The 11791-nt window shown below is 42.2% G+C and overlaps 1 long non-coding RNA gene across 1 annotated transcript; it reads left to right on the top strand.

Moving 5' to 3' along the window:
• The first annotated feature begins 6524 nt into the window (after window positions 1-6524).
• On the top strand, window positions 6525-10512 carry LOC137528133 (uncharacterized). Its single transcript, XR_011023281.1, has 2 exons — window positions 6525-6650; window positions 10347-10512. It is a non-coding gene; the product is annotated as an uncharacterized lncRNA (long non-coding RNA).
• Window positions 10513-11791: the final 1279 nt, after the last annotated feature.

The following is an 11791-nucleotide window of genomic DNA, read 5'->3' as shown; positions in this document are numbered from 1 at the left end:
AATAAGTGGTTATTAATGGTGTTATGGTTTAATAATGCCGAATGCATTCCCATGCTGGTAAATACAAGCATGTGATTTATGGTCTCTGAAAGCTCAATTATAGACAGCGTTTTCTGGATACTGCTTTTAACTATAAAAACAATGTAGCCCCACATATCTGATATCGTTTTATTCGGAAGGAGTTACTGAATCATTTCTGGGGTGAATTTCTACTACACTCCAAAGTATGTCTGTGAAAACGCAGAAGAACTGACATATCTCAATTAAAAAAATGCATTTTTCATTTTGTTGTCATACATTTCATCAAATTTCACCAATAATCTATGCAGCCAAAATGTTCAATGCACCCATCGAATGATACCTCAGGGGGTTTAGTTTACTGAATGAAGTCATTTTGGAGGGAATTTCAAAGACTTTTTACCTCAGATTTCATTGTGAGCGGCTTATGCTGGTAAATACAAGCATGTGATTTATGCTCCTTGAAAGCTCAATTATAGACAACGCTTTCTGGATACTGCTTTTAACTATAAAAACAATGTAGCCCCACATATCTGATATCGTTTTATTCGGAAGGCGTTTCTGAATCATGTCTGGGGTGAATTTCTACTACACTCCAATGTATGTCTGTGAAAAAGCAGAAGAACTGACATAGCTCAATAAAAAAATGCAATTTTCATTTTGTTGTCATACATTCCATCAAATTTCACCAATAATCTATGCAGCCAAAATGGGAGGCCATAGTGACAGTATAGAATGCAGGCCTCTTGGGAATTTGGTGGGCAGACAGTTAAGGGTCCCTGTAGGTTTTCAAAGGATGGGTTAGTTAGGTTATGTTTGGTAGGAATAATATATAGCTAATAGATGGTTATACAGATATAGCTATGTATACACCTTATTCAGGACTTGGGGTACTCATAGGGTTAAATTGTTTTTTCTGCTTGATGCTGCTGTGCCTTTCTTTTCTTTCAGGTTATGGGCTGTCTCTAGAAAGCCTGCGAAGTGATACAGTTGCTGTGCAGATGTTCAAAGGAGTTCTCTGTGATTGGCAGCTGTCTTTTGGAGCCAAGATTCGTCCGGCCAATCACAGAAGGGGTCCTGTCAAGACATATCTGGTACTCTGCCCAACTCCTCAGTTTCCAGTAAAGCGAGCTGGGAGCAGGAGCTGCTGTACCTGTGTCCTGTCACTAGCAGTTCTGACTGACTTTTGCATTCATTTTATTAATTTTCTGATTTGTTTTTCTTTCTTTTTCAGTCTTACGTATTTCTTATTTATTTCTTTATGTATTTCTTTATTTCTTCTTTCTTTTAAAATTTTCTTTCTTTCTTTCCTTTTTTATCTCCTTTTCTCTCTCTCATGGACCAAATGTGGCTTAGATTTTCAGCTATTGCTGGGACTGAAGGGGAGAAGACATTCCCTGGAGGATGCTGGACTCTATCTCCCCCTCTTCTTCTGTCCCAGCTAATCTACCAGGGGTCCAGGAGCCGCACGAAGAAAGTCAAGTACCCGGATCCCCCTGCTGTGTCTGCCGGACCGGGGGTGGATGGTTCGATGGCACCGCCTGCGAAGAGGACCAAAAAACCTAGGCGCCCCTATTCTCCTGACTCCCGGGGACAGCATTCTCAGCCCACAGGAAGCGGCGAGGTGAGGGCAGACGGGCGCTTGGCCGTAAGTAGTCACGGTTGCGTGACCGGAAGTAGGTCCGGCGGCCATCTTGCCGGAGCCTCGGGGCCTATCTGCATTCCAGGGCGGCCTAGCAGTCCAGCCACCCAGAACTCTTCTGCCACCGCTGCCGCTAGTGCGGCTCCATCCCCCTCTACCTCCGCTTCACCCTTTCTCCCTCCGGCTGCCATGAACTTTCCGGGGCCTTCTTTCTTGTCCCCTCCTCCAGTCCCAGATGTCCCTTCACCTTCCACCTTGTCCCCCTCTGGACCTTCCTGCCAAGAACCTTCTCCTCTGAGCAGCATCTCTCCTGCCCATCTGCCCTCCACGAGCCTGCCTCCGCTGCCAGGCCTGCCTACCCTTCTGTGCCAGCCTCCACCTCTGGGACATCCTCCTCTTCCGAGCCAGCCTTCACTCCAAGGACATCCAAGGATTGCAGGGGCCTTCGCTGCGAATCCAGACTCGGATTTATCCGGAGGGGAAGCGGAGGAACCGATGCAAGGAATCCCTGCTCCCAGACCGGGTGAGAACCTTGGGAATCTTGGGGAGGGTTTGATTAGTCGCATGAATGTACTGTTAAATTGTATGCAACAGGTGGTAGAGAGAATGCCTGTTCCTGCTCAGACTGCTTCACCTGCTGCAGTATGGATACCTCCTGCGGGCATGCAAGGGTCAAATGCAGTTGAAGGCAATTTTTCTAATCATGCTGCCATTGTTACTAAATTCTGATGTTTCTAATCCTGTTTATCGTGTTACTAATCCTGCAGTTTTTGTTTCTAACCCTGTTTTTGATTCTGTTAGTTCGGTTGCTTCATCAGGCACACAGGGGTAAACACAGTTAATGCTTGTAATGTGTCTAATGCTAGTGTTTCAATTAATTCAAGTGTTCCTGATAATAATATTGCAAGTGCTTCTGAAAATAATATCCCCTTAGTTTCGGTTCCATCGCCCCCTACTCTAAGGGCCGGTGTCTTATAAAGGAGATTTGCCTTGCCCTTCTTCCTCACTTGGTTTTCACTTGCCACAAACTGTGAAGGACAAAATCTGGCATGGTGAATACGTGGATGTCCTCTCATTACTCCCTTTCAACAAAGATTACCTGAAGGATCGTAAAGAGGAGGAGGACCAGAGGAGACCTGTAACCAGAAATTTTAACAATTGGTTGCAGGCTTTCCTGATCTTTGCCTGTGTAATTATTGAGAAGGATCCAAGTGTGGCGCTAGGTCTGCTCCAGCATATTTACTCAGTTTTTGAGGCGCAGCATCAATATGGTGGAATAGCCTGGTTCCTATATGATGAGGCATTTTGCCAGAAAAGGGCCTTTTACCCCTCTCTTCTCTAGGGTACCAAGGACGTGGAGCTGTGGATCCGTTTGATGATCCCACAGCAGCCCCAGAAACTCAAACCAGCTATTCCCAGCACTACTTCGGGAGCGGTCCCTTTAAAAAAAAAATGTATGTCACGCGTTTAATGAATCGCAATGCAGATTCACGCCGAATTGCCGTTACAGGCATGAGTGTGCGTATTGCAGAGGTCTCCTTGCGGTGATTTGTTGCTTTAAAAAAGCATTGGTGACTGTTCAGGGATCCAACAAGGAGTCCTTTCTTCGCAGCGCGGACACCAGTGAGAGTCAAAAACCTCACACAGTAAGTACCTAGAGCGCTTCCCAAATCCGGAGATTAGAGTTTTTCTCGTGAACGGTTTCACCTACGGTTTCTTTCTCCCACTTTTTGCTGGTTCGGGTTGTCTGTGGGCCGACAATTTGAAATCTGTTTACAAAGAACCTGATATTGTAAGAGAAAAAATTGAAAAAGAGGTGCAGGGCCGGCAGAGTGGCCAGCCCCTTCTTGTCTCCCCCTTTTGAGAATTTCAGGGTGTCACCCTTGGGGATTGTACCTAAAAAAGATCCAGGCAAATGGTGCTTAATTCATCATCTGTCTTTCCCCAAGGGTGGCTCCGTGAATGACTCCATCGATTCAACTATGTGCTCTGTGTCCTATTTGTCATTTGACCAGGCTGTGTCCGTGATCAGAAAATTTGGTCAAGGAGCTTTATTGGCCAAGGCCGTGTCGGCCTTCCGTTTACTACCAATCTGGCTGGGCGCCTACAATTCTCTGGGTTTCCAATTCGAAAACAAGTTCTATTTTGACATGTGCCTCCCCATGGGCTGTTCACTTTCGTGTTGCTACTTTGAGATTTTTGCCACTTTTTTGGAGTGGGCGGTGCAGAGCGAATGTCCGGCGGGCCGTGTTTTGCATTACCTTGACAACTTTACTTTCGTGGGTCCGCCAAGTTCACATGCGGCTTTTAATTTGTTCATCACTTTTCAGTGGGTTGCGGAATTCCTTGGCGTACCCTTGGCGGAAGAAAAATCCATTCTACCTGTGACAGAATTGATTTTTCTTGGTATTACTATCGATACGATACGGATGGAGTTTCGACTCCCTAAAGAAAAAATTGAAAGTCTGAAAGAACTGCTCAATAAGCTATTGAGCAAGCCTAAGGCAATGGTGAAGGAGCTTCAGGAACTTCTGGGTCGTTTGGCATTTGCAAGTCGAGTCATGCCCATGGGGAGGGTTACTGTCAGGCCTAAAGAACCCTACATGGCATGTCAAATTGACTAGACCAGTCAAAGAGGATCTATTGGTCTGGTAAGGCTTCCTGGTTAATTTTAATGGGACGTCAATGTGGCAGGAGGATTTCGTCAAAGACGAGCACATGGACTTATACACGGATGCAGCCAGGTCAATTGGCTATGGTGCTTACTTTCAAGGAAAATGGAGCACTGAAAGATGGCCTGAGGATTGGTTTGCTTTTGGTTTTACTAAAAACATTGTACTCCTAGAGTTGTTCCCGGTTTTAGTTGCCATGGCCATTTGGGGCCGGGGTTGCGCTAATAAGCGCATCCTATTGCAATCAGACAACAAGGGAGTGGTCTTTGCAGTAAATACACTGACTTCAAAATCTTTGCCTGTTCTTCAAATCCTCAGACAATTAATGCTATTATGCTTACAGTTTAATATATGGTTAAAGGCGGTTCACCTCCCGAGGAAATTGAATCTTACCGCAGATGCTTTGTTCCGACAGCAATTTGTGTTATTCAGAGAGCTGGCGCCATCTGCGAGCCAAGAGGGTGTCTCCTGTCCGGCCCATCTATGGAATTTAATCAGGAACTAGTATCGTCGGCAATACGCTAGTAACTGTCAGCCAGAACATGGGCTGAGTATTCAGCTGCATGGGCTGACTGGTGTGCTTATGCAAATGCTGGTGGTATATCACCTTTAGCAGGCGAAGTGTAACTGTTTTTATCATTTATTTGCGCAAAGCTTTCTGAAGGTTTGTTGGTCCCTTCGCTTCAATGTGCATTGTGGGGCATTTCATTTTTCCAGCGATTGCATAATTCCACCCCATGCGCAAATTACTTTATAGTTTAACAACTTATTAAAGGCCTTAAATCTGCCCCTGCTGTCCCAGATGGTAGGCGCCCATCACTTTTGAGCTATTGGGTGACTTGCTGCGCGTTCTACCACTGATTTGTTCGTCGGACTATGAAGTTCATTTGTTTCGTGCATCGTTTACCTTGGCGTTTTTTGGCGCTCTGCGCATTTCGGAAATTAGTCTCCAGATCCAAAATGGTTCACACGGGTTTGGGCCACCAGGACGTGGCCCTGACCCGTGACTCAGTCCAAGTATTTATAAAAAAATCCAAAACTGATAGATTTGGCAGGGGAGCATGGCTTTCATTATATAGGTTAGATGACGGTTTGTCATGCCCGTTTCATGCAGTTTCTAATTTTCTGCAGCTTCTGGCCCCCTCTTTGTCATTTCTTGCGGAAGCCGATGGCTCCCCCCGGTCTATGTTTCAGTTATGATCAATTCTAAGCAAATGCCTCAGTGTCCTTGGGCTGAAAGCCTTAACATTCTCTAGTCCTTCATTCAGAATCGGTGCGGCCACAGAGGCCGCTAGACTTGGCTTAGCAGAATCTGTGATTAAACGCATTGACAGATGGGAGTCTAGGAGGTACAAATTATACATCCATCCTTCTTTATCCTGCTATTAATGGTTTTTTTTTTTTTCAGGTCTTAAAAGCGTGGTCTGGATATTAGAATCCCAATTGTGGTAACCTACAACCCAAAATTAAAGACACTGAGGAAGATATCGAAAGCCCTACAACCGATACTCCATAAAGACAAACGCCTGAAGGATGTTTTTCATGATTTACCACTGCTTGCTTTCAGACAACCTCCCAATTTGAGACAAATGATTATCAGAAGTGCATTATCTACACCAGATACTCCAGGCACATTACCCTGCAATAACACAAGGTGTGAGACCTGCCCTTATATCTTGAGCACAAGCCAAATACAAATACCAAACTCACAGAAATATCATCAAATACAAGATCAATTTTCCTGTGAGTCATCCAATGTTGTATACATGATACGCTGCATGAAATGCCCCTCAAGAGGAATCTATATAGGAGAAACAGGACAAAAACTGCGCACAAGAATGAACCATCACCGCTTTAAAATCAATGAAGGTAAAATGGACACACCAGTGGGCCAACACTTCTGTGAACCAGGACACAGCATGCAAGATCTAAAAGTACTTGTTCTTAAGGGTAACTTCAAAAATGATCAATCAAGAAAAATTTCTGAGTACAAATTTATGAAAATGTTCAAGACATTAGCAGAAGGTTTAAATTGTGGAACAGGATTCATGACACCTTATGTAACATGATTGATTTGGCTTCATGATCTTCAGAAACCTGCTGGATTTCATGTATGGTTACACTAACTCACTGGCTCCAGCCTGCTGATCACCTGACTCCTAACGGATAAACAGTAACCAGCACAACTGTCATCTTCGTGTTTACCATTTATCTGCATCAGTGTTTTACTTCAGTTTACATCTGGAAATATGCCTGAAGAAGGGGACTAGATCCCAGAAAGCTTGCATCATTTAACTCTATTAGTTAGCCATTAAAAGGTATTATTTTTTACAAAACGTTGTTTTTTTCTACCTATATAGTCTGGATATTAGGACACTCATTCGTCTTCTGGGCCCGGATGAGAGCTAAAGAAAGGCCTTACTCTGAGCAATTGGATTTAAACGTTGATGATTATCATATTTATTGGAAGGGTGCTAGGGGAATGCGCTGGGTTTCCTTTGTTCCAAAAGTTTTATCCTTGTTGGACTCTTGGCCTGTACCGGATGTACTGATAGTGCATTTAGGGGGTAATGATTTTGGTAAGGTCAAGACGCTCGACCTTATGTCACAGATGTGTCAGGATTTTCAACAGATCCATGATTCTTTCTCCCACACAGTTCTCACTTTTTCAGAGATGGTTCAGCGCTACCTTTGGTTAAAGAAGGGTTCTCGAAGGTTCTTGGAAAAAATACGCAAAAGAGTCAATTTTGCAATGAGCAAATTTATGCCGTCGGTGGGTGGTTTTACCTTCCGCCACACCGAGCTTGAGGGAGACGTCCCAGGCCTGTATCGCCGGGACCTCGTACATTTGTCCCCAATAGGATTGGATATTTTTAACACGGACTTGCATAGTATGGTGGAGAGGGCCGTGGGCTGGGGTGCCAGGCCTTAGCCTGGCGTGTGCGGTTAAAGTCGCCCACGATTGTGGGTTGACTAATTTTTTATATGGATTATTTGGATGATAATACTAGTCTAAAGACAATTTGGTTTTTAGTTTATGGTTATATTTGTTTGAATTTAATAATTGAAATATGGGATAATAAAGATTAATTATTTAATAAAAGAAAACAAAAACCGCAATAAACAGTGCCTATGGCCTATTTTCATCTAACCTGGTGTTTGTGGTCATTTTATTTAGCATAAGAGTAATCATGTGTGTACCACTTACATTTCCACGATCAATGCACCCATCGAATGATACCTCAGGGGGTTTAGTTTACTGAATGAAGTCATTTTGGCAGGCATTTGAAAGACTTTTTACCTCAGACTTCATTGTGAGCGGCTTATGCTGGTAAATACAAGCATGTGATTTATGCTCTCTGAAAGCTCAATTATAGACAACGCTTTCTGGATACTGCTTTTAACTATACAAACAATGTAGCCCGTCATATCTGATATCGTTTTATTCGGAAGGAGTTACTGAATCATTTCTGGGGTGAATTTCTACTACACTCCAAAGTATGTCTGTGAAAAGCAGAAGAACTGACATATCTCAATAAAAAAAATGCATTTTTCATATGTTGTCATACATTCCATTAAATTTCACCAATAATCTTTGCAACCAAAATGATCAATGCACCCATTGAATGATACCTCAGGGGTTTACTTTACTGAATGAAGTCATTTTGTTGGGAATTTTACCATTTCAGTAGCTCAGAGCTTCAAGAAAGTGATGTACACTAGCATTGTCACTTTTGTTCACTGAAAAGCTAAATTACACAGTTTTTCACAATCCCTGCAATGTACCTAATATGTACATATTTTGCATTTTTTTCCATGTATGCATAGGAAAAACATGAAATAATACATTTTAAAAAGATTTTATGTTTTAATGCAAGATATTTACACATCTTTGGTTGAATAGTTCAGACAGGATACATTTGAATACATTTTTTGTGCAATTTTCTCATAAAACACAATAAAACTCCAACATTCACATAATTAAGTGGTATAGAAAAAAAAAGCCCTATTTGTCATGAAAAAAACAATATCTATTATTATTATATATATTATATTATAGTATATTTGTTTGGGTAGACTAAAAACTGAGTAAGATATTTAAACTCAAACAAAAGCATCTCAAAACTATGAAAAATGTTCTGGTCCTTAAAGTGAATGGGAACCGCATTTAAAAAAAATTAAGCAAATATTTACCTAAGGAGAGGGAAGGCTCTGGGACATATAGAGCCTTCTGTCTCCTCTCTCGGTGCTCTCTATCCTGTGCTGCCCCCCCCCCCCACCCCCCCACCCCCGTTTCAATCCCCTGTCGAAAGTTATTTGGAAATCTTCGGGAGCCGTGTCCTCCCAAAGACGTGCAGCTCCATACTGCACAGGCATGAGCGTGCAAGAGAGCGTGCTTCGCAGGCGCAGTACAGGGCCGCCCTTCTTCAGGAGCACTCGGGCTCCCTGAAGACTTCTGAAGCCTCCTTCGGCCGGATAAAGCAGTATTTGACTAATTAGTCAAATACTGCTACCGGGTGAGCCAGCACTGGAACGAGGGGACCAGGAGAGGAGCCGGAAGGCTCTATAGGACCCAGAGCCTTCCCTCTCCTTGGGTAAGTATCTGTCTCATTTTTTTTAAATGTGGTTCCCATTCACTTTAAGGGGGTTTTATATGCTGGTCCTGAAAAGGTTAAGCATACTTATACACAATAATCCCTTAAATCTCATATTAAAGTGGTTATGAAAACTACACTATTCTATAATAGTGTAATACTATAATAATTGTAATGACCTTGGCATACAGTAATGACCCCATCATTTTCACATTTTCTATAAAGCAGATGTGCATGGTTTAACTATTTAAAATTTGTTATAACTCAGTTGCCACCAAGCAGGTTTCAGAGTGCATCATATTCATAAGCAGCTTTTATATAACATAAAATATGTAATGTATGTGAATGTATATTTACTATGTGGTTTGTGTATTGCCATTTTAGTATTGACATTAGTCCCAACTGCAGTTGGGAATCAAACTGTTGGTTTCCAAGTTTGAATCTAATTGGTGTCCTTGGTTTGAAGTACTGGGGCAGTGGCACATAAGGCCTTATATGGGGGTTTATTAGTCTATCTATATATTTTTTTGTAAGCACTGACACGGGAATACATAGGATTGTATACTATCAGTCTGTCAATCCATCTACAGTATCTAGTTGGCATTCAGGCAGGTCTTAATTTTACATGTTAATATTGAAGTTTCAAGAAGTTGTGCTTATAACACTAACATAAAAATCACAATGCAAAGCTTCACTTTATAGCAACTGGCTGCTCTACACAGTAAGGAGGGAGATCTAAACTAAAATAATTAATTATTTAAATTAACCGAAAGTGTAAGGAATTTTTTGGGTGCCATTTTTTGCATGCTTTTAAAAACATGGCACTACTATATGAATCACTGAGGATCGGGGAGGGTACCTTGTGCAGATCAACTGCTCACCAACGGCTCTCTGTGGTTTGAAGTCTATTAACTTACACATTTTGTTATTTTCCTAAAGTATAGTCAACATTTTCAAATACTGTAATTCAACTGTAAAAACATTATTTGATAAGGAATATGGCATTCTTAGGGAAATTGCTACACTTATATTTACAAGGGCAATGGGTAAACACAGATTAATGAAAGAGATGGGGACTGTAGGTTGGTTCTTAACCTGAATCTGTCCATAATTTGAAACACTGTGCCATATTTGCCCCTGCACCTTCTCTTTGCCACTCTGTGCATCCAGTATCTGTGTCTCCTCTGTTCCTCTGTACCGTCAGTGTCCCCCCACTGTTTCACCTCTGTCCCCCGTACCGTCAGTGTCCCCCCATTGTGTCTCCTCTGTGCCCTCAGAGTACTGATACAAAATGTAATTTCACCAGTGTAAAAAACATTTTTCTTCGATTTTTTTTTATATTAATTTTCTCAAAAACGACAATGTCTTTTGAAAATAAAATTTCACTTGTTCTCACAGAAACAAATTTCCCATTTTCAGGCCGTTCATATCAGTGGGTCATTAGGAACAGAGGTGCCAAGCGTATACTGGACCAGTAGCTGTGTGATACTCCATTTGTTTAATGCCCGATGAAGCCGGATTGTGCCCGTGAAACGCGTTGCGACATTGTTTTTGGAGTATGTAAATAAATTGTCTTTAGTTCAAATGACAGCATCGTGTCTAATTGGGAGTGGTCGGCCCACCACCGCCACCCGAATATTTTAAACTTTTTAGCATACTTTTATCCTTTTGGCGCCTCTGTACATCTATTTGTCAAGAGTTCCACCCTTGGTGGAAGGGTGATACACCCTCCTTTCCTTCTTCAGAGAGCGACATCTTATTCCTGAGTGGGGGCAGGTCTAATCTCCCCACCTGCGTATACAGTGGTTGCCTGAGTGGTAACCCCTGTTTGTGAGTATATTACTTACTATCACTATTCCTCCTTGTTTCCAATACATACTACACCATATCGGGCTCACCATATCGGGCTCTCGGTATCTCTCTTTTATCTTCCGTACAAGATTAGTAAGTTGGTTGTTCTTAGGTTGGAGTCTACCTGTAGTGCTAGTTTTGTATAAATTAAAATACATACAGACTTGACATAACAGCTGGCCATTATCCAACCATCTTCTTTAATCTGGAAAACATTCTTTTAAAGGCTTACATGTTCAGTTCTATGATGAACAGTATTTAGTGTTTAATGGAAAAGAGAGAGGAGGAGAAATGCCCCAGTGAGGTGGAATACTGACCAAAGAAATCCAACATATTGATCTGCAGAATACGCAGTGGCATAACACAACGGATGCCTGTACACACAGGACTGTTATTAAAAATGATTACAAAGAATAGTACTGAGTGACAATTACGCCATCTCCATGCTAACATCAAGTGAAATTCCATATTGTTTTAGGTTAACTTGCTATAGGATTATATCACTTTTGACCTGTTTGCATGGTTTTACATTACTGTTCAGGAAATGCCACCTGGCAGGGCAAGACATGGTGGGAGATCTTAACACTAAGGGACAAACCAAGTGACTGATAAAAACCATGTAGAGTTCTAATGCTTCTCAGCACCACCCAAACAAAGAAGAAATGTCTTGAGTAGCGTAAAAAAGCAAAATAAAGAAACAACCATATTTGTTGGGTGTCCAGGTAGGTTACTGGTTATCCTGTATTACTACTTAGAACAAGGCAAGCTGAGATGACTTCTATGTCCCGATTACATGATATGACACATGATTGGGAACCAGAGGATGGTGTCAGAGTTACAGCGATACTTGGTGGTGGTTAAGTTGTGGTGAATAGACTCTTCCATCACTCCTCTTCCACCACCGACTGGTGCTGTAATGCTGACATCGTCCCCTGGATCCCAATGTGATCAGGACCCAGAAGACATGTCGGGGCTGCATCGCCACCACGGTGGAGCAGAAAAGAAGCTTATCA

Source organism: Hyperolius riggenbachi, chromosome 8, assembly GCF_040937935.1.
Source record: "Hyperolius riggenbachi isolate aHypRig1 chromosome 8, aHypRig1.pri, whole genome shotgun sequence".
Taxonomy (NCBI): Eukaryota; Metazoa; Chordata; class Amphibia; order Anura; family Hyperoliidae; genus Hyperolius; species Hyperolius riggenbachi.
The sequence above is the reverse complement of the archived record's forward strand: the minus strand, read 5'-3'. Positions and strand labels throughout refer to the sequence as shown.